The sequence below is a fragment of the Erythrolamprus reginae genome, chromosome 1 (genome assembly GCF_031021105.1).
Source record: "Erythrolamprus reginae isolate rEryReg1 chromosome 1, rEryReg1.hap1, whole genome shotgun sequence".
NCBI classification, from domain to species: Eukaryota; Metazoa; Chordata; class Lepidosauria; order Squamata; family Dipsadidae; genus Erythrolamprus; species Erythrolamprus reginae.
In genome coordinates, this window is record NC_091950.1 from 208,119,363 (window position 1) to 208,142,300 (window position 22,938).

The window sequence follows — 22,938 nt, forward strand, 5'->3', positions numbered from 1 at the left end:
CTGGGTATTGAAATAAATTTTCCTTTGACAATGAAAAAAATATAATGGAAGAAAAACTTTTTGAAAATTAACACACAAACATCAGCCTAAACCTGCCAATTTGATGTTGGCTGGACTTCTTGTATTCTGAAACTGTACAGTAATTCAATATGAAATTGGATGAATGCTATTCTCCTGATCATGCTGTATTCTCTTCCCTCCTCCTCTTATCAAACATACATAAAATATCTTAATGAGCAACTGTGTTTAATTACATATACCGTGTGCAAAACACCTATTTTGCCTTTCTGATATTGTATATAAAAGATAGTTCTTATTAACTTAATGTGGAGAAATTTTGTTCTGTAAAGGAAAATTGTTATGTAAGCATGCCTGTGTTTATTTCCTTGGTTGAACCTCTAATGGTTATTGGTTTTAAATACTGAGGCTTTGCCTTTGCCTTAAATTGTAATTATTTCTTTTCATCAAGATATATTAGCCTCATCAAGCTTATTTGACTGTAACTCAATTAAAATCTTTCCTGTTTCACTTTCTACATTAATTTCACAATATTTTACTATCTTCACTCCTACTTGATACCTACATGAGGCCAAAATGCATCCACCTAGGCAGTTATATATGGTTCTAATAACGCTGTTATGCCTTTATGTTGCAACCTGCACTGATTGCCACTTTGCTTCCAGGTAGAAGTCAGGGTGACCTTTAAAAGCCCATGTGGCTTCAAATGAACAAATAAATAAATAAATGATTTAATTTATTACTAAATTAAATACTATTAAAATAGTACTTGATTTCATTACGGGCTGCATCAGGGGTTTTTTTGATCTTGGGGGTCTGGGGTGTGTGTGTGGCTGAGGTGGGTGTGAAGGCTCAACAAGGATCCATTTTCAGCTGTGACAGCTCCTGCAGCCCTCTGCCAGCGAAAATGGAGCCCAGATGGGCTGCACACATTCTCCCAATCTCCATTTCCACTGACAGAGGCACTGCAGGCCAATCCTTCATTGCTTCTAGGATGAAACAGTGGATTCAGCCCTCGGGTTTTGATTATGACACTCCTGTTTTGGAGAATTATTGATGCCACTGGATATTCATCTCTGTCATCAGGGTCACCTGAGTAGTGCAAATGAGTATTGAATCTTCTTGGAACTGTGGAAAGGACTGTGTTGTAGACTGGATATAAATGATGTTGTATGCTTCCTCCTCTGTTAAGAGAGGGTTCAATTTTGACACAGAGGCCTCTTCAAATGATTTGAAAGACAGGTCAAAGAGGCTATGTCAAAATTGAACAGCCCTCTCTCAACAGAAGGGAGGGATATGACATCATCTATACCCAGCCTACAATACCAGCCTTTCAACAGTTTCAAGAAAGCTCCGCACCTATTTGCACCACTCAGGTGACCCTAATGACAGAGATAAGCCTCCAGGTGGCCTTAGTGATTCTCTAAAAGAATGCAAATGACCATCTTTCTGCAAGGAGTATACATCCTTCCATTCCTCACCATCCAGTCAGAGTAGAAGAAGGTTTTTGAATGACAAGTGAAATGTCTTCAAAGAAAAACAAGAAAGTCTAGTTGCCTCTTGAAAAAGCACCTCTGGGACTACTATGACCTGTATGACTGAGAATCTCCATAGACATTAAAGCCCTACATGGCTTAGGACCAGATTATTTATGGGACCTTCTTCTGCTTCACACTTCCCAGCAACCGATCAGATCCCACAGAGTTGGCCTCAAATGGGGCCTGTTGGCCAAACAGTGTTGGCTGGTGGGATCATGGGGGGGGGGAAGGCCTACTCTGTGGGGGCTCCGGCCCTCTGGAACCAACTTCCCCCGGAGAGGTGCCCCCCCCCCGGCCTTCCGAAAGGCTTTAAAAACATGGTTTTGCCACCAGGCCTAGGGCCGTTGAGCAACAACATACAGCTTTGACCAAAAAGGATGAATGACTGATAGATGAATTGTCTAATTTTGGGGGTTTACTGATTGTAGATTGTTTTTATTGTTGTATGCCACCCTGAGTCCATTTGGGGAAGGGCGGCTTATAAATCTAATAAATTAAATTAGAATAAAATTTAATATTAATATTAAAAATCAATAGTAAAATAATATTAAAAATAATATTATAATTGCAGATATTAAAAGAGATTTATCATTTATATGTTTAGGGGGAGTCCTAAAAACGCTGGTTCAAAAATTAGCACGGAACATACAACAAACAATGTGCTGGGATAGATACATTAACTATTCAATAACTAGTAGTACAAGTCCCATTTTACCCATGAAAGCTAGCTGGCTAACTTTAGGCCAGTTACTCTCTCAGCCCAACCCATCTCACAGCTTTGGGGAAATTAGGAGGAAGGACATGTTGGCTGCCATGAGCTATTTGTAAAAATAATAAAGTAGGGAGATAAACAAACAAATTAACATTTATGGTTCAGTCTTAAAATGGAATACTCAAAAAAGCAATAGAAAATACAAGACCATAAAAAACTGGCAAGTTTTGTTTCACAGTAATGCTTTGATGCAGATTCCCTAAACCTGAAATGGAAAACGTGGCTCTCCCATTGTGCTTCATTTCTTTTTAAATATAGCAGCCAGCAGTTAGTGTCTGAGGGCCAAGCTTCTACAAGTAGTTTAGTATATTTGTACACTTGGTTTTTGGTTTGGTTCTTTTCTGACTTAGCAATGCTGCTCTTCTGTTATCACAAAATAAAACAATGTAGTTACTGAAGCAAATGCTGGAACTCCATTATTTTCAGTGGTTATTTTACCTAAGAACCAAAAAATGAGCACTAATTGTGATTAAATATTAATTACAGGATATTTTAAGCCATGATACCCTTAAATATTTTCAAATTATTCAGGTACCTTTAAATATCTTGGGGAAAAGACTTTCCTATTTCCACTACCTTTTTCAACCTCAAATTCCTCAAAAGAATCTTGAAAGTGGTCTGTGACATTCACAATTTATATAGATTTGTAAACAGAATGGAAATCTCTGCAGCAACCAAACTACTACTACAGATCCACCAACAAAACTCTCTTATCTCCTTTTTGCATGACACAGGGCAAAAAGGAAAAAAGCAATAGGTTGGTTTTGCACACTGGTTGTTTCCATACTAAAACCAGGGAACAAAAACAAAACATTTCTAACTTTCACCACCTATTGTGATTTTTTTTTAAATGTGGAGTTATTGAGGAAGAACTACCAAGCCCTGAAAGTAGCATTTTCTTTACAGGAAGTTCAGGAATTATAAGATATGAAATAAGATAAAATGGATAAAAACAGCAGCATTATCTTTAAAAAACCCAAGCAACTACTGTAAACCCAAAGTATAGTAATACCCCGGTTATTGCGTCCCCGACCATTGCGAACAGGGTAATTTGCGATTTTTCAACCCGGAAGTCAAAACACCATCTGCGCATGTATGCCCTTTTTTTCTATGGGCACGCATGCGTAGATGGCGCCCAGCAGATCAGCTGCTGGGCGGCTTCCCTGGGTCTTCCCCCTCTTGCTGGCGGGAGGGCGAGCAGCGGGCATCAGCAAGAAGTTTCCCCACCGCCCACGCAAACTCCTCGCTGCCGCCCGCCCTTCGCCCGCCCACGCCGTTCATTCTCGCCGCTTTCGAGCTGAGTCCTGAAGCGAATTCGCTCCAGGACTCAGCTCGAAAGCGGCGACAGCCAGCGCGGAGAAGCCGTTCGCTGGCGCTGGCTGTCGGCGCTTTTGAGCTGAGTCCTGGAGCGAATTCGCTCCAGGACTCAGCTCGAAAGCGGCGACAGCCAGCGCGGAGAAGCCGTTCGCTGGCGCTGGCTGTCGGCGCTTTTGAGCTGAGTCCTGGAGCGAATTCGCTCCAGGACTCAGCTCGAAAGCGGCGAGAGCCAGCGCCAGCGAACGGCTTGTCCGCCGCCTGCCTGCCCGCTAGCGAGGAGCCGAAGATTGGGGGCGGCGCGGCTGTTTTAAAATGTCGCCGCCGGCATGGGGGGCTTGCCAGCACCCCCCGGACCCCCAACCCGGGTTTGGGGGGCTGCTAGGAAGCCCCCCATGCTGGCGGCGACGTTTTAAAACAGCTGCGCCACCCCCAATCTTCGGCTCCTCGCTAGCGCTGCGGGAGTAAAAACACCATCTGCACATGCGCAGATGGTGTTTTTACTTCCGCAGCGCTACTTCGCGAAAACCCGCTCGTTGCGGGGGGTCCTGGAACGGAACCCTCGCAACGAGCGGGGGATCACTGTACTGTAGTTCCTAATGCAGCTCACCAACATGGAAAAAAAAGCTTAGCTCTACAATATTGATATCATGGGACCATAGAAGTCTAGAGTGGCTTTCAAGTGTGGTTTCAAGAACACAATTCTTGTGTGGAAGAATGCAATGTTTAATATACTTCTAAAATGCCAGGAAACCAACAAAACTGGGATTCCTTAAGGCTCAAATTCAAAGTAACGTAAACCCCTGACTGAAAAAAGTACTCCCTAAGGGTTTATATTAATTATAAATATTCTTGTAGATCAGGGGTCTCAAACTCAATTTACCCGGAGGCCGCTGGAGGTAGAGTCTGGGTGAGGCTGGGCCGCATCAGGGTTTTCCACAAGAAAAGCTCTTACAAAAACATTCCAATGTTATCAAATGTCTTTATCTTTTCATCTTATTTTGTGTTAAAAAATAAAAATAAATTAACAAATTCATAAGAAAAAATAAATCTGTAATAAATAAATAAAATTAAAATGATGATGATAATACTTCATCTATTTATTTATTTATCTACTTATTTATTTATTAGATTTGTATGCCGCCCATCTCTGTAGACTCGGGGCAGCTAACAACAATAATAAAACAACATATAACAAATCTAATATTTAAAATAACTAAAAACCCTTATTAAAAACCAAACATACACACAAATATACCATGCATAAATTTTATAGGCCTGGGGGGAAGAAATATCTCAATTCCCCCATGCCTGACGACAGGGGTGGGTTTTAAGGAGCTTACGAAAGGCAAGGAGGGTGGGGGCAATTCTGATCTCTGGGGGGAGCTGGTTCCAGAGGGTCGGGGCCACCACAGTGAAGGCTCTTCCCCTGGGTCCTGCCTAACGACATTGTTTAGTCGACGGGACCCGGAGAAGGCCAACTCTGTGGGACCTAACTGGTTGCTGGGATTCGTGCGGCAGAAGGCGGTCCCGGAGATATTCTGGTCCGATGCCATGAAGGGCTTTATAGATCATAACCAACACTTTGAATTGTGACCGGAAACTGATCGGCAACCAATGCAGACTGCGGAGTGTTGGTGTAACATGGGCATACCTATGGAAGCCCATGATTGCTCTCGCAGCTGCATTCTGCACGATCTGAAGTTTCCAAACACTCTTCAAAGGTAGCCCCATGTAGAGAGCGTTACAGTAGTCGAGCCTCGAAATGATGAGGGCATGGGGCCGCAACTGGTGCACCAGGCGAACCTGGGCAAACGCCTCTCTCGCCACAGCTGAAAGATGTTTCCCTAATGTGAGCTGTGGATCGAGGCAGACGTCCAAGTTGCAGACCCTCTCTGAGGGGGTCAGTGATCCCCCCCCCAGGGTGATGGACGGACAGATGGAATTGTCCCTGGGAGGCAAAACCCACAGCCACTCCATCTTATCAGGGTTGAGTTTGAGTGTGTTGACACCCATCCAGACCCCAACAGCCTCTAGGCACCGGCACATCACTTCCACTGCTAATAATATTAATATTAATATTAATATTAATAATAATAATAATAATAATAAAGCAGATATAGAAGACTGAAGAAAGCACATATAGTTGCTGACGAGAGTAATTTAATTATTATTATTCCGATTCAAATGTCTGTATTAACAGTTCTTTAACATTTAACTTTCTGAATATGAATGGAACATTGAACATAAACTGTTTTGAACATGGCTTCTTCTGCCTACTTCTTGCTGCTAGAGATCTGGCAGCACTTACTCTCGCATAGCCAAGCCACATTTGGCTTAAGGGAGGAAGCAGTTGAGACCCTCAATAGGGCTTGAAGATGCTCATCAGTAAGTCTGGACATGTACTTGGACTTATTGAAGTTCAAGGTAGAGAAGAGCTTTTCGCACAAGTATGTGCTCCCAAAAAGACACATGGTCCGCTTGAAGATTCGGGAAAACTCAGGGAATCTGGGGAGCAATTCTCTCAAAAATTGTCCGAGCTTTTCTGCTTTTCCACTCACTTTCCTGAACCTGGCTGTGAGTTCAGAGTTGCACTGCAAGTCAATGAGCACCATTTGAAGCACAGGAGGGGCATCTTGCATATAAAAGGAAAAGGGGTCTGCAAAAATTTGAAATGTGGGTCTGTGCGTCTTGAAGTCTGCAAATCTGTGATCAAATTCTTCCTGTAGCTTCAAAATGACATCCACATACACCTCACCACTGAATGGTGTGGTGTGTCTGCATCAATGAGTGCCTTGCATGCTGGGAAATGGCAAAGGTTTGCCTGAGAAAGCTGGGCTTTCCATAACGTAAGTTTTGTAGAGAATGCTCTCACGTTGTCATAGGCAGCACTGACAAGTTGTCCCTGGCCTTGTAACTTCTTGTTCAGTACACTAAGCTCATGTATTGATATCAACAAAAAAAGCTAAGTCCATAAGTCATTTTGGATCACTCAGCACAGGAACAGCAACCCCATCTTTCTCCATGAAGGTTTTCACTTCCGCTCTCAACTAAAAAAATCTCTTCAATATGTTTCCCCTGCTGAGCCAACGTACCTCAGTGAAGTAGAGCACAACCCCATATTTTGACTCAATTTCCTCTTAAAAAGCACGAAACCTTCTGTGCTTTAAGCCCCTGGATCTGATACTCCTCAGCATGTCTAGTTATGTAACGACGTTTCAAATTGTATTCTTTGTGCACCGCAACATTCTCTGTGCAAATAAGACACGTCAGGATGCCCCTGTGCTCAACAAAGAAATATTGCACTTCCCATTTTTCCTGAAATTGTCTGTGCTCATCACCAACCTTTCTCTTCACTACAGGCTTTGAAAAAGACATGTTTGGGGCTGTGTAATATATAATTCCACTTGGTGTCACTGTTTCAGTGTTTAGTGGCTAAACTTTAGCTGATGCATCTTTTCTGCTTTTTTTCTGTCTTGCTGAGTAGCAATTTCCACGGCCGCCTCTGCTTCTGAGCCCGGGGTAATGGCGCAAGTTTGCAATAAGCCGGCTGATGTCCCGCCTTCAAGAACAATATACCCCATTGTGATTGGTAGGTTCATTCAGCTCCGCACACAACACGGAAAAGTGCCATTCATATCAATCTTGGGCCGCACTAACATTAAACTTTGATACTGAGGTGAGGGCCGCAAACTATTGTCCCAAGGGCATCAGATGGCCCCCGGGCCACGAGTTTGAGACCCCTGTTGCAGATTATTAGCAGAATAATGGACAGAAAATTACAGAAAATTACTGCACCATTGCCAGAATGCTGGGGGGAAATGCACACTTTTGGAAACTTTCAAACACAAATTCTACTCTAAGATTGTATCTGATTTTTGGCTCTTAGGGTATTTTCATGATTGTTTCTGCTTTGTTTTCAATTTACAATCCCTCACAACAGTGTTTCGCAAAGTATGGTACACGTACCCCCAGGGGTACGGGAAGAGTTTGGTGGGGGTATACATTCAGAAAAGGTACTGAAATACATCTTGTCTTTTCCAACTTCATATTTATGTGAAGTTGCTTTTTTAGCATTTGTAGACATTAAATCGAAATAAAGGAACAGACTATTGGACATGGAACCGCATCTCAGATTAAAATTAACAACCAGGGAACCAAATTATGATAATCTATCATCTCAGCACAAACAATTTCATCCTTCTCATTGATCCAAATAAATGTTATTTATAATATAACTTTTATTTATATTTTATTATGAATAATTTTATTTTTCATTTATTATTATTTTGTGTATGTACCAAAAAAAGAAAAAGATATATTTTGATTGTTATTAAAATACATCCGTTTTTTTGACAAGGGGTACTAAGCGTTACAAAAATTATAGAAGGGGTACACATATGTCAAAAGTTTGGGAAATACTGCCTTACAACATATTTGAAGGAAACTTTTGTGCTAGTTTCAAAATACTAATTATTTTTCACCCCTCTGGGGCTGCCACAGCTCTTGGTATAACAAAAATGCCCTTGCCCCATTCCACATAAAACAAGATAAATTATTTGACAGCAGATCTCTGCCTCCATGTATATGGGTATATTTTTCTGATTATTTACAAATATACACAAACAGACATATTATAAAAGATAGTCAGACAGCTATGATGACACAAACATTTTGTTATGATGTCTCTGCTAGCTACAATGATGGAATGGTAACGTGGTAGTATTTTTACAATTGTACTAACTTGATTTCTAGAGCTTTATTATTTATTTATTATTTATTCGACTTCTATGCTGCCCAATCCCAAAGGACTCAGGGCTTCTAGGGATATGACTGAGAAAGTATGAATTAACGGCTCACTTAAACCAGAGGGGCAGGAAAATGTGGTCAAGGTAAGAAAACCTTTCATGCTATTTTCACAAACAGGAAAAATCAACCTTTAATCAATTGTGTCAAGAAACTGATGAGAAGGGTTAAGAACATCATCACTTAGTACAGTGCTTCTCAACCTGTGGTCCACAAACCCCTAAAGGGTCATGATGTCATCACAGAGCATCCATAAAGACTTGAAGAAATGTAATGGTTTAATTTTGAATTAAGCCTTGGGAGCCCATGGTCATGGTCAGAAAAGGTATTAAAGGTGATCCATTGTGAAGAAAACATTGAGAAGGTTGCTTCTATCCCTTCCTTAGTGAAAGGATTGGTGATGGACAAAGGAACTAGGGTGCATGACAAAACAAGAGCAGAACAACAAGCCCCAACATTGTCAAACAAAGAAACAAACAAGAAAGCTTTAGTTATATTGGAAAGAAGCCAGAACACGTTCTGATTTAATCCTTCCAACAACTCAAAGAGATTGGAATAGGCAAGTCTGAACAAGGGGTACCAGGAAAAGTCCACAGTTTATTATGTAAATATTATATTTAAGGACATTTCCAATGAAACATCCTAAGGAAAAGCCCATTTCAGTTTATACATATAAATTATATAGCTTAGATACAGAGTAGATTTATATATACATATTTATTCAAAATAATTCTGGACTCTTACAATGTATTCCCATAGCTAAGGTTACCTATACAGAGTTTGGAAACTTCAACTGAAGGTTAGAAACATAGAAACATAGAAGTCTGACGGCAGAAAAAGACCTCATGGTCCATCTAGTCTGTCCTTATACTATTTTCTGTATTTTATCTTAGGATGGATATATGTTTATCCCAGGCATGTTTAAATTCAGTTACTGTGGATTTATCTACCACGTCTGCCGGAAGTTTGTTCCAAGGATCTACTACTCTTTCAGTAAAATAATATTTTCTCATGTTGCTTTTGATCTTTCCCCCAACTAACTTCAGATTGTGTCCCCTTGTTCTTGTGTTCACTTTCCTATTAAAAACACTTCCCTCCTGAACCTTATTTAACCCTTTAATATATTTAAATGTTTCGATCATGTCCCCCCTTTTCCTTCTATCCTCCAGACTATACAGATTGAGTTCATTAAGTCTTTCCTGATACATTTTATGCTTAAGACCTTCCACCATTCTTGTAGCCCGTCTTTGGACCCGTTCAATTTTGTCAATATCTTTTTGTAGGTGAGGTCTCCAGAACTGAACACAGTATTCCAAATGTGGTCTCACCAGCATTCTATATAGCGGGATCATAATCTCCCTCTTCCTGCTTATTATACCTCTAGCTATGCAGCCAAGCATCCTATTTGCTTTCCCTACCGCCTGACTGCACTGTTCACCCATTTTGAGACTGTCAGAAATCATTACCCCTAAATCCTTTTCTTTTGAAGTATTTGCTAACACAGAACTGCCAATACAATACTCAGATTGAGGATTCCTTTTCCCCAAGTGCATTATTTTACATTTGGAAACATTAAACTGCAGTTTCCATTGCTTTGACCATTTATCTAGTAAAGCTAAATCATTTACCATATTACAGACCCCTCCAGGAATATCAACCCTATTGCACACTTTAGAGTCATCGGCAAATAGGCAAACTTTCCCTACCAAACCTTCCCCTATGTCACTCACAAACATATTAAAAAGAATAGGACCCAAAACAGACCCTTGTGGCACACCGCTTGTAACCTGACTCTGCTCAGAATACTCGCCATTAACAATAACTCTCTGATGTCTATGCTTCAGCCAGCTGCAAATCCATTGAACTATCCAGGGATTAAGTCCAATCTTCACTAATTTATCTATCAGCTCTTTATGTGGAACCATATCAAAGGCTTTGCTGAAGTCCAGGTAGGCAATATCCACGGCACCACCTTCATCCAACACCTTTGTGACATAGTCAAAGAAATCAATGAGATTAGTCTGACATGATTTGCCTTCAGTAAAGCCATGCTGATTTGGGTCCAATAAGTTATTGTTTTTTAGGTGCTGATTTATCCTCTTTTTGAGTAGAGTCTCCATCATTTTAACTACAACTGATGTCAAGCTAACTGGCCTGTAGTTACCAGCTTCTTCTCTACTGCCCTTCTTGTGAATAGGCACAACACTGGCCATTCTCCAATCCTCAGGAACTTCTCCTGTTAACAAGGATTGGTTAAACAAATCAGTCAGGGGGGTAGTAATGACAGATCTGAGTTCTTTAAGAACTCTGGGATGGATGCCATCTGGACCCATTGCCTTATTTATCTTTAATCGTTCAAGTTCTTCTAAGACATCGGCTTCTAAGATCACTGGAGCTGAATCCGTACAGCTGGAAGCAATGCTATATCCCTCTATAGTATTATTTTGTACAGTGTCTTTTGAGAAAACTGAACAGAAGTAGTTACTGAAATGGTCAGCGATCTCCTTATTCCCATTAATGCATGTATTATTCCCGGTACTAAGTTTCGTGATGCCGCAGTTTTTCTTCTTCTTATCACTAATATATCTGAAGAAGGTTTTATCCCCCTTCTTTACAGATTTGGCAATTTCTTCCTCTTTTGAGGCTTTAGCAGCATATATTATCTGTTTCGCCTCCTTCTGTCTCATTTTATACACCTCCCTATCAGCTATACAGTGATCCCCCGCTCGTTGCGAGGGTTCCGTTCCAGGACCCCCCGCAACGAGCGGGTTTTCGCGAAGTAGCGCTGCGGAAGTAAAAACACCATCTGCGCATGTGCAGATGATGTTTTTAACTTCCGCAGCGCTAGTGAGGAGCCGAAGATTGGGGGCGGCGGGGCTGTTTTAAAACGTCGCCGCCGACATGGGGGGCTCGCTAGCACCCCCCGAACCCCCAACCCAGGTTTGGGGGGGTGCTAGCGAGCCCCCCATGTCGGCGGGGACCTTTTAAAACACCCGCGCGGCTTTCCAATGAGTCCCGAAGACACGTCTTCGGGACTCATTGGAAAGCTCCGATCGTTTTAAAACAGTTGCGCCGTTCTCCGCTGACTCCTAAAGCGGGGTGCGAAATGACTTGGAGGAATGGGAAGCTGAAACCGGCCGATTTGGACTTCCCATTCCTCCAAGTCACTTCGCCGCTCGTGTCCTGGCTAAACCGGGCAGCAGGAGACAGGCTTTGAGTTTTGGCTGCGGGGCGAGGGAGTTAGGAAAGTCCTACTTCTCCCCCCGCAGCCAAAAACTCAAAGCCTGTCTCCTGCTGCCCGGTTTAGCCAGGACACGAGCGGCGAAATGACTTGGAGGAATGTGAAGCTGAAACCGGCCGGTTTCAGCTTCCCATTCCTCCAAGTCATTTCGCACCCCGCTTTAGGGCGACAGGCGGTGGGCTGGGAGCCGCAGGCGAAAGGAGCTCGGGCATTGTTCTCCGGACCCCGCCCGCTCAGCCCCGCGGCGGCCCTTTCCCTCTCCAGGCTGCGGGCGGGGTCCGGAGAACAATGCCCGAGCTCCTTTCGCCTGCGGCTCCCAGCCCACCGCCTGTCGCCCGGTTTAGCCAGGACACGAGCGGCGAAATGACTTGGAGGAATGTGAAGCTGAAACCGGCCGGTTTCAGCTTCCCATTCCTCCAAGTCATTTCGCACCCCGCTTTAGGGCGACAGGCGGTGGGCTGGGAGCCGCAGGCGAAAGGAGCTCGGGCATTGTTCTCCGGACCCCGCCCGCTCAGCCCCGCGGCGGCCCTTTCCCTCTCCAGGCTGCGGGCGGGGTCCGGAGAACAATGCCCGAGCTCCTTTCGCCTGCGGCTCCCAGCCCACCGCCTGTCGCCCGGTTTAGCCAGGACACGAGCGGCGAAATGACTTGGAGGAATGTGAAGCTGAAACCGGCCGGTTTCAGCTTCACATTCCTCCAAGTCATTTCGCCGCTCGTGTCCTGGCTAAACCGGGCAGCAGGAGACAGGCGGTGGTCCGGGGGGCGCTGTCTCTCGGCGCTTTCGAGCCGAGTCCGGGAGTGAACTCGCTCCCGGACTCGGCTCGAAAGCGCCGAGAGACAGCGTGGACAGGCCCGTTCCTTGGCGCTGTCTCTCGGCGTTTTCGAGCCGAGTCCGGGAGCGAACTCGCTCCCGGACTCGGCTCGAAAGCGCCGAGAGACAGCGTGGACAGGCCCGTTCCTTGGCGCTGTCTCTCGGCGCTTTCGAGCCGAGTCCGGGAGCGAACTCGCTCCCGGACTCGGCTCGAAAGCGCCGAGAGACAGCGTGGACAGGCCCGTTCCTTGGCGCTGTCTCTCGGCGCTTTCGAGCCGAGTCCGGGAGCGAACTCGCTCCCGGACTCGGCTCGAAAGCGCCGAGAGACAGCGTGGACAGGCCCGTTCCTTGGCGCTGTCTCTCGGCGCTTTCGAGCCGAGTCCGGGAGCGAACTCGCTCCCGGACTCGGCTCGAAAGCGCCGAGAGACAGCGTGGACAGGCCCGTTCCTTGGCGCTGTCTCTCGGCGCTTTCGAGCCGAGTCCGGGAGCGAACTCGCTCCCGGACTCGGCTCGAAAGCGCCGAGAGACAGCGTGGACAGGCCCGTTCCTTGGCGCTGTCTCTCGGCGCTTTCGAGCCGAGTCCGGGAGCGAACTCGCTCCCGGACTCGGCTCGAAAGCGCTGAGAGACAGCGTGGACAGGCCGTTCCTTGGCGCTGTCTCTCGGCGCTTTCGAGCTGAGTCCGGGAGCGAATTCGCTTCAGGACTCAGCTCGAAAGCGGCGAGAATGAACGGCGTGGACGGGCGAAGGGCGGGCGGCAGCGAGGAGTTTGCGTGGGCGGTGGGGAAACTCCTCGCTGACGCCAGCAAGAGGGGGAAGACCCAGGAAAGCCACCCAGCAGCTGATCTCCCGGTTGCCATCTACGCATGCGTGCCCATAGAAAAAACGCACGCATGCGTAGATGGTATTTTGACTTCCGGGTTGAAACATCGCGAAGTACCCTGTTCGCAATGGTTGGGGACGCAATAAACGGGGGATCACTGTACTTCCAGACTCTTTATACCTCCTATAGGCAGCCTTTTTTTCATTGACTATAGCCCTTACATCATTGCTAAACCATAGCGGTTTCTTCTTCCTTTTACCTTTAGTTATTTGTCTTACATACAGTCCAGTGGCTTTTAAGATGGCCTTTTTTAATACAGTCCACTGGGTGCTCGCTCCTGCCATTTTATCCCTCCCCTTTAATTCATTTTCTAAATATTCCCCCATTGCATTAAAATTTGTTTTTCTGAAATCCAATACTTTGGTTACATTATAGGATTGCTCACAATTAGTTTTTACATCAAACCACAAACATAGATGGTCACTGCATCCTAAATTTTCTCCCACCTTGACATCTGAAACCCAATTCCCATTCGTAAAAACTAAATCTAGAATATTCTCCCCTCTAGTTGGTGTCTTAACCAGCTGTGCCAGAGCTGCTCCTGTAAAGGCCTCTACTATATTCTTACTTTTGCATGTAAGGGCACTGGGGATATTCCAGTCAACATCAGGCATGTTGAAATCACCCATAACCACAATATCTCCCTTTACTGCCATTTGGGTAATTTCATCCACCATCTTGTTGTCATATTCCTCGGATTGCCCTGGAGGCCTATAGATCACCCCAATTCTAATGACAGAACCTTCTTTATTTTGCATGCAAATCCAGAGAGTCTCTAGATCTTGACATGTATTGTGAATTAGTGTTGTTTTTAGACTTTCTTTAATATAAATGGCTACTCCACCTTCCCTTCTCTCTATTCTATCCTTCCTATACAGTGTATATCCTGGTATGGATATTTCCCATTCATTAGAATCCTTAAACCATGTCTCAGTTATGGCAACCAGGTCCAAATTATCTCTATATATTATGGCCATTAATTCACAGAGCTTGTTGCTCAAGCTTCGAGCATTCGTGCACATTACCCGAAGAACATTATTTTCATTATTAGTTTGCCCCTTATCATCAACAACTACATCTATTTCATTTGCAGCTCCCTTTTCAATGGATTCAAAGGTTGCCAATGGATCGGCAATAGATTTAGCTACAGGGAGCATGTAATTCCCTGCTTTGAAATTTTTAACTGACAAAAAGTCTGGTTCAAATTCAGTTCAAGTACTGGTTTTAATCTAGAAAGGCCTGTTGAGAAGACTACCTTCTCTCAAGTATTCTTCAAGTAGGCTCTGGCTGATCAAGTTACAAATGTTTTTTTTTATCGTTTTTTTCCTAGTGTGTGTTCTAATGATGTTTTAGTTGTATTTTTAATGTTATGATTTAACATTATTGGTTGGCTGCCATAACCGCCATCTGTTAGTGGAGAAACAGGACATAACTCAAATAAATCTCTTATATTACCATCCATTGCTTAATGGAATTAACTGAACAATTCTAAGTAATCTGGGATCTTGGTCAGACTGGAGGAAGGCATAGGCTGCAAATATTCACTGAAAAAGGAGATTCTCTATATTCAACTTAACATATTTAACAATCAGTAAAGTGAAAATTCAGCAAACCTCCTGAATTAAGAGATTTTGTAAAAATGACACTGGGCCATTTGCCTTAATTAATATCTTAATTGTATATTGGGGCCAGAGGTAACAATGTTCAGAACCAGGGCTAGATTATGATTCCTCACTAAATGTTTCTATATAATATTAGCAAGGCAGGACATATATTAGGAAGTACCCAGTTGCTGGGGATAAGTCTGTTATTTTAATTCAGCATCATTTCTTTTACATTTGACAGTTTTATTTGTTTTGATTTATTATTTATTCCATAGCACTTTCCATAATGCTTCAGGGCTGTATGTGTATAATTAGTTACTTCTCAAGCAACCCAATTCTTGCTTTTGACACTATATTTTTTCCTTCTCCAAAACCCTGCTTTTTCTCATCCCCAATTAAATAATTTTAAAATCTTCCAGATTATGAAATTGACACCCAGATGTGGCCCATTCCTAAAGCATGATGCAAGGAAACTCAAAAGTTTAAATTAGATGCTATCTGTCTTTCTGTCAAAGCTTAAAGAAAGACTCATAGCCTTACTGATCTTTTTATCAACATTTTTTGATGTGCAGTTGTGGATTAAATAAAATTCTCTGAAAATATATATAACACTGTCTCATTTTTGCATGCTGTAGATACACACATATTTAAGGCACATAATCTGAAATGTTGGCCATGACATATCAACTTGGTATCTCAAAAATGCAACAGTATTTGCATTTGTAATAACATATGGACAAACAAGTTCTACTCTTCCCATCTATCAACAGAGGAGCCAGCAATTGTAGTCGAGTTACAAACCCAAGAAAAAAAAATCTAAATAAGCTGTCTATGCATTTTGAAAGTACAGTATGGAATAAGAGCAATCCTCCAGTAAAAAAGGAGGACAAGGAATGTGAACAGCTCCTGAAACCATAGTTTAAAAAAGCCAGAATCTTGATGGAAATCGGGGAAACCATTCATTCACCATTCTATTTGCCTTTTAACTGTAGCACAATTCAGCCCCACTCAAAAAAATATATACAAGCCATCCTTTCCCAAAAAATATTGTAGCTTTGCTGCCCATACCCGATTGCAGTTATTAAAAGATGCCCAATTACTTAATTACTTTTTCAAGCCATGTCAAATCAGATATTCCACAATACCATTCAACAGTAACACACATACTTTAGAAAGTACCTTATTTGAGGGGAAAGGGAGTTGAAAACACAAGAATATAGACGCCTCGTCAGATTCCTGCTTGCAAAGCATTAATACTGTACAGCGCTGTAGTGTAAAACGAGCCTCGGAAACGAAACAGGACTAACAGTTCCTGCCTAGTCAAGTTAATAAGCAAACACTTTTATCTCTGGACTTCCCACGCACACTCCAACAGGATCCAAGAATGTCTCCAGACATCACGCCCCTTTGGTGCTTTTCAGGGATCACTGGGCCATTTCCTCAAAACTGCAACGTTGCGATCACCCTGGCTCTTGAAAGAATACAAGAGATCAACAGTGCAAAGACTCTGTATGTGTATGTGTGTGTGTGTGAGAGAGAGAGAAGAGAGATGACAGTAGGTTGTGTGAATAAACATCTGTTTTGTAGATTATTATTATTTTATTTATTATTATTTATTAGATTTGAATCCCCCCCCCTCTCCGAGGACTCGGAGGGGCGGTATAATATTCAAAGGAATATTAATTAAACTTCCCGTTCAACAACACAAGCAGATTTGGTTCTCTTCCTTCACCCCGCTCCTCCCACTGAATTCCGACTTGTTTCGACCCAGACAAACCAGAGCTGCTCCAAGAAATCTGGAGGGCTCGGAAGGACTAACCCGCTATTATTTCCCCTCCACCAAGCAACGCTGGATTCCCAGCTCCTCTGAGGGTCTCCGATCCCTTTGGCCGGAAAGCAGCATTCATTTGGGATTGGAGGGGGGGCGGGCGGCAAAGCAGAAAGGCGCGCAAGTCGGGGCGCTCGCCACGGAGCCTCACCTGGCGCTCAGCCAATGATCTGGTGGGTCCCGCCTTGAGCGAAGCGGCCCGGACAAGGGGAAGCGGCTTTGCTACGAGCAGCAACAGGGCAGCGAAAGAGCGACTTGCGAAGTGTAGGGGAGATAGCAAAAGAGGCGGCGCCTCCTTCCTTGGTTTTCGTTTCCCCCGTTAGCAGTTCCGTCTTTTCCTCTCAGCTGGGCTTCTACAGCGTTTCAATTCCCTTGGCTCGTCACTCAAACCCAGATGAGCCCTCTTCAGTCACTCCCATCTCACAGGGTTCTCCCCTCCCTTCCTCTGTGTATATACGTACGTACACACACTCTCTCTCTCTCCTCGCTATAGAACTGATGGTGGTGGTGGTGGGGTGCTGTTAGAGTGGGGGCCTCACTTCCCCTTCAAATGCATTCTCTTCGTTGCCCCTCCCCGTCATGAAGTGACCTCTCGCTCGCCGCAGACCCTTTTCCCTTTGCATGCCAAAATGCAAAGCGCGGCTTCCTACAGCATCGCATTTTTGTACGTTGCTTGCCTGGCTGCTTGGATCTCGGCACGAGCGAGCGAGTCCGTTTGTGCACGCGCGCAACGGCGCGCGTTGTAATAATAACGGCAATTCAACGGGGACGGAGCCAACATATTTTCTAGCTGAGGCGTTTTGAACGGGTTAAAAAAACACAACAAACAAGAGTTTCTCACAGCCGGGCGTGCCGTTGTTTCTTCTTCTCCTTCTCCTCCTTCCTCTTCTTCTTCCTCCTCAGGACATGTTTTGGAACAGTTTTTCATATGGGCCAACCAAGCTCTCTCTATTTTTTACTTGTAAAAAGATGGGGTAGGCGGCCTCATGGTAAAATTCTTTACAAGATAAATAGTAAACTTGTGGCAAAAACAAGTAGTGAAAGGGAAATCTGCAGTGCAATCATATTCGTGGTAAAGATCAATTTGTTTTCAGATGGGCCATAATAGTCTCTCCATAAGTTACTATCCTATCTTAACTGTCTGCCTTCTTCCTCGGCCGTGGGGTGGGTGGATTCCTGTCCCTCGACGTCTGTTGCTGCTTTTGGGTGCTGCTGCTGACCCAAGAAGCCGGGCGAAGAGGAACGGCACCACGAGGCAGCCTCTTATATAGGGCTGCCTCCCTCATCGCCCCACAGCCAATCGGTGCCCAGCGCACCCAGATGACGACACTGCGGCCCCCGGTGCTGACGTGAGGCCGCAGGCTCCGCCCACAATGGCGGCCTCCTGGCCACACCGCAAAGACCGTCGGCTGGATGAGTCGCCAACGGGCCTTGCGGCGCAGGCGGAGTAACAGTCGGACACATAGGTATGGGTATAATGGGGTCACTTTATTAAACCAAATCTAAATTAACTACTTAACCAATTTATTTATTATTATTTATTTATTATTTGGATTTGTATGCCGCCCCTCTCCGAAGACTCGGGGCGGCTCACAACAAGTGAAAAACAATCCAATACAATCCAATTAATTAAAATATTATAAATTTAAGAAAATTCCCTATACTAACATACACACATACAAGCATACCATATACAACTTCAACGTGCCCAGGGGGAGATGTTTAGTTTCCCCATGCCTGACGGCAAAGGTGGGTTTTGAGGAGTTTACGGAAGGCAGGAAGAGTAGGGGCAGTCCTGATCTCCGGGGGGAGTTGGTTCCAGAGGGCCGGTGCCGCCACAGAGAAGGCTCTCCCCCTGGGGCCCGCCAACCGGCATTGTTTAGTTGACGGGACCCGGAGGAGGCCCACTCTGTGGGACCTAATTGGTCGCTGGGATTCGTGCGGCAGAAGGCGGTCTGCAGGGGTGCATAAATCAAATGGGGGCGGAGTTAACTTTCAACAACCTCATCTGAGCAACTCTCGGGTGAAAGCTCCTTGCCTGGGCGCAGGGGATTGGTAAACTTATACCTGCCCCTTGCCACGCCCCCATGGCGTGTGGGATGGCTCGCCACTGGTCTCTGGTAAGCCCCAGCCAGCGAGCCTCAGGAGCGACCCCCTCCCCGCACCCAAGCCAGTCGAGCCCTGTAATCCGAGAAGGAGATCGCCCCTCACCTCACTAGAGGTGCCCCTAAAGGAGATCACACAGTTGCTGCTTACGCCCATTTCCGCCCCCTATCGGCCACAGCAGGGGGTGAAATTATAAATTTATTCCCCCTGCTCCCCCCCCCTGCACATGAATGTGCAGGCACCTCTGCAGGTCTGCTATGAATTTGTCATTCCCCTCGTCTGTCAAATGTACCCCGCCCCGTCTGTATAAAGCTAATGTCAGGGTGATCTATCACTCCACCCCCCGCCTGGAGTACCCACTTCTTCACTGCTCTGTTGACTCTCTTCCTGGCACCATCCACCGCCTTAGGGTCTTTGGCATGCCTCCAGCACCTCTGTGGTAATATATTGGACCACAACACGTGTGTGTCAGGCCACCTTTCCCAAATCACCTGTAAGCTGTCCCAAATTTGCCACAGCAAGTCAACACCCATCGTTGCTCCCAAGTCGTTCCCTCCCACATGTAAAACCAACCATCCCGGCACTCCCTGCACTTTCCCGCTGTTGAATAACAGGGGAAGCAATTCAAACCACCGTAGTCCTCTACGGCCCAACCATTGGACATTCACGTGCCGGTCCAAATCCATCCATGTGCCGGGCGACGTCTCCTGGGCCCTCCTTTCTGCCCAGTACACCATACTGTGGCCGCAGATCAAAATCCTGCGGTGTGCACCCTGTTTGACATCTAAAGGAAGGGAGGAAACAAAGCAGCGTCAGAAGTAAAGGCGCAGGCTGCACCCCTTCCCGCCCTACTCACCTAAGGGCGGATGTATGTCTGGAAGGCCGCTGATTTCCATCGGCCCACGGCTTGTGTATCCGGTGTGCTGAAGCCCTCCTCAGCTGCAAAGGAAGCTGCGCCAATCCTGAAGGAGTGAGTCCCATACCGCCTAGGGTCCAAGCCCAGCTGGGACAAGGCCCTAGTCATTACTGCCCAAAACTGGTATCTGGTGAGAGGCCCCCCAGAGGAATGGCAGAAAAGCGGGCCCTGCTCTCTGCCTCTAAGGGCCAAGTATGCTGAAATTGCCCCCACGGGGCACACCTTCCTGTTGCTAGTCTGTGAAAGCTTAACCGTAACTCCCCATCCCCTCTGGTCAGTCTTGGAGTGTCTCAACTGCAGGTACACCGCACCCCGCCCGAATCTAATATCCTTAGCCATCAAGGCACAGCCGGAGCTATCTGACCTGGATGCCGCCAGAACCTCACTGATATGGAAAGCCCCAAAAAACAAGGTAACTGCAGCCGCGTGATAAAGTGCTGCCTCGTAATCTGACCGGCACAGCCTGTCCCACATGTCACCCAGCCCTATTAGGTGAGCTAACTTGAGGGGGCGTCTGCTGTCGCCCTGGACCTGACCCTTTTCCCTGATCCAACCTTCCAGTGTTTTCTTAACCCTGAAATCTCCTGTGGTATCAGAGAAACCCCTTAGCTATAAAAGCTAAGCCTGCCAGCTTGCCCCGGATTGTCCGGGCCGCCAACCCCCGATGCTTGTTAAGCACGCAGAACTCAAGCAGGTGCTCCACCAGGGCCGGCCAATGCTGTTTGTATCCCCTGAGTTGACGGAAAGCCCAAAATTCCCTACCTGCCTGCTGGTAGGACCTCCTGGTGCTCGCGGCTATGGACATATCCAGTGCCTTGTTTATGTCGGCCCTCCAATCAGCCACAGGTGGTGAGGGACTGCCTCCGGGTGCTCCTCGGCCTGTGGGGCAAGCAGCCGGAACCTAGCCAACTGCCCCCTTGATAGTGCATCAGCCACCCCGTTCCTAATCCCAGGGACATGGTGTGCTCGAAAGAGCATGTTACAAGCCAGGCACTTCACCACCATATGCCGTACCAGCCCCATCACCCGCTCGTTCTTTGAGGAAAGTGTGTTGACCACGTGTACAACCGCCATGTTATCACACCAAAAATGCACAGTCTTCCCTGCGAAACTAGGGGACCAAAGTTCGATGGCAACTACGATTGGAAATAATTCTAGAAATGTCAAATCCCTGCAAACCGCTGTTGCCCGCCACTCCTGTGGCCAGTCATCCCGGAACCATCTATTCTTCCATATGACGCCGAAACCAGCTGTCCCGGCCGCGTCAGACTTCACCTGCAGGTCCCCTTTCAATAGCATGTCCTGTCTCCAAAACGATACCCCATTGTATGTATCCAAAAATTGCTGCCAAACCCCCAGGTCCTTCCTAACACTAGCTGCCAAGCGAATCCTGTGGTGTGGCTTGCTCAAGCCGACCGTCGCCTTATAAAGTCTATACATGAACGCCCTCCCCGGCGCTATCACGTGGCATGCGAAATTCAACAAGCCAGCTAGCTCCTGAACCTGCTTGAGGGTCACCCTCTTGGCTGCCCGAACACCCTTCACTGTATCCCTAAGCCTAGCCAACTTGTTCTCAGGTAGCCTGCACGTTTGCGCCACCAAATCCACTTCAATGCCTAGAAAGGTAAGCCTGGTGGCGGACCCCTCGGTTTTCTCATGGGCAAGGGGCACGCCTAGATCTGTACATAAGTCCTGAAATCCTGACATCCCCCGCCTACATTCACCCGTGCCGGCGGACCCCGCAAAAAGGAAGTCATCGAGATAATGCACCACTGACCTATTCCCTGTGCCCCTCACGTGGGCCCATTCGAGAAACGAACTAAATTTCTCAAATAAAGAGCACGATACTGAACAACCCATCGGTAAGGCCCTGTCTACGAAGAATCCACCCTCAAACTGGAAACCCAGGAGGTCAAAATCATCGGGGTGAATCGGTAAAAGGCGAAAAGCCGACTTGATATCGCATTTGCCCATCAGTGCCCCCACTCCACACTCCCGAACCATTGATATTGCTGCCTCGAAAGGTGTGTAGCGCACTGAGCACAGCTCCTCCGGGATGTGGTCATTTACTGATTCACCCGGAGGGAAGGACAAATGGTGTATGAGACTGAACTCCAAGGCTGCTCTCTTGGGCACCACCCCCAAGGGGGATACTCGCAAGGAGGTCAGAGGTGGCTCCGTAAAGGGGCCCACCACCCGGCCTTCCCACACCTCTTTCATAATCTTTTCACGTACCACATGCTCCATGCCAACTACCGACTTCAAATTATCCGCTAGGCTGGCTTTCCTAGGCCCCTCATATGGTATCCTAAAGCCCTCAGAAAAACCTTTAAACAAAAACTCTGCTCCTTTCCTGGGTCAATAACTGGTAAGTCTGTCCTTTAACCTGTCCAACCTAACGGGGGTTGGGCCCCTTACTCTGAGCTCCTCCTGGCTGGTGTTTGGGGGGGGGGCTGCTTCCTTGTTGACGCCTCCCCCCTGCCTCTGTAACATGCTGAGGTGGGGTGCCTACCGCTGCACAGTGCACAGGCGTGGCGAAAGCGACAAACCGGCCGTGTGCAAGCCCCCCTTGCTTTGTACTCATAACAGTACGCCATGCTCCGAAATGTCGAACCCGACCCACTACGCTGTGTATGGCCCTGGGTCCCCGAACCCACCGCGAGGGAGGGTAGCTTCCTTCCCCTGTGTCAGCAGCAAGTGACCAGTGGGCGTCCGCCCGCTAGCCGGGGTAGCCGCTTGCTGTGTAGCCTGAAGCCATAGGTCGTTGTGCTTCATGTCCCAAGGCCAATGCCTATTATGTGCGGCGAACCTACGAAATGTTTCATCATACTGCTTCCATGCCTCACCCCCAAACTCCTGGTATGCCTTCAAAATCATATTCATGTACAGTATGAGCTCGTGGGTCTTGTGTACGTCATCCTCTACCACCACTGAATGGTAAGCCAAAAAGGCATATGTCCACGCTAATATTTCCTTGTCCATCTTGGTGTCTTTTGGTTCCTCAGACCCCTTCTTGTCATATTTGTCCTTGTCCTTTTTTGACTTTTCAGGTAGCAATATACTAAAGATATCCACATAAGCCCCACGCAAGATCTTCTGCTTGAG

At 46.1% G+C, this 22,938-nt stretch overlaps 1 protein-coding gene across 3 annotated transcripts in view; it reads right to left on the minus strand.

The window, feature by feature from the left end:
* SPATS2L (spermatogenesis associated serine rich 2 like) overlaps positions 1-17,194 on the minus strand; it is a 62,734-nt gene extending 45,540 nt beyond the window's left edge. For 2 of the 3 annotated variants that reach the window (XM_070732083.1, XM_070732085.1), the window contains exon 1: positions 16,963-17,194. The gene's annotated coding sequence lies outside the window, so the exon portion shown is untranslated. Of the gene's footprint in view, positions 1-16,162; positions 16,455-16,962 lie in introns of all 3 variants that reach the window. The other variant, XM_070732084.1, reaches the window with a different exon arrangement.
* Positions 17,195-22,938: the final 5,744 nt, after the last annotated feature.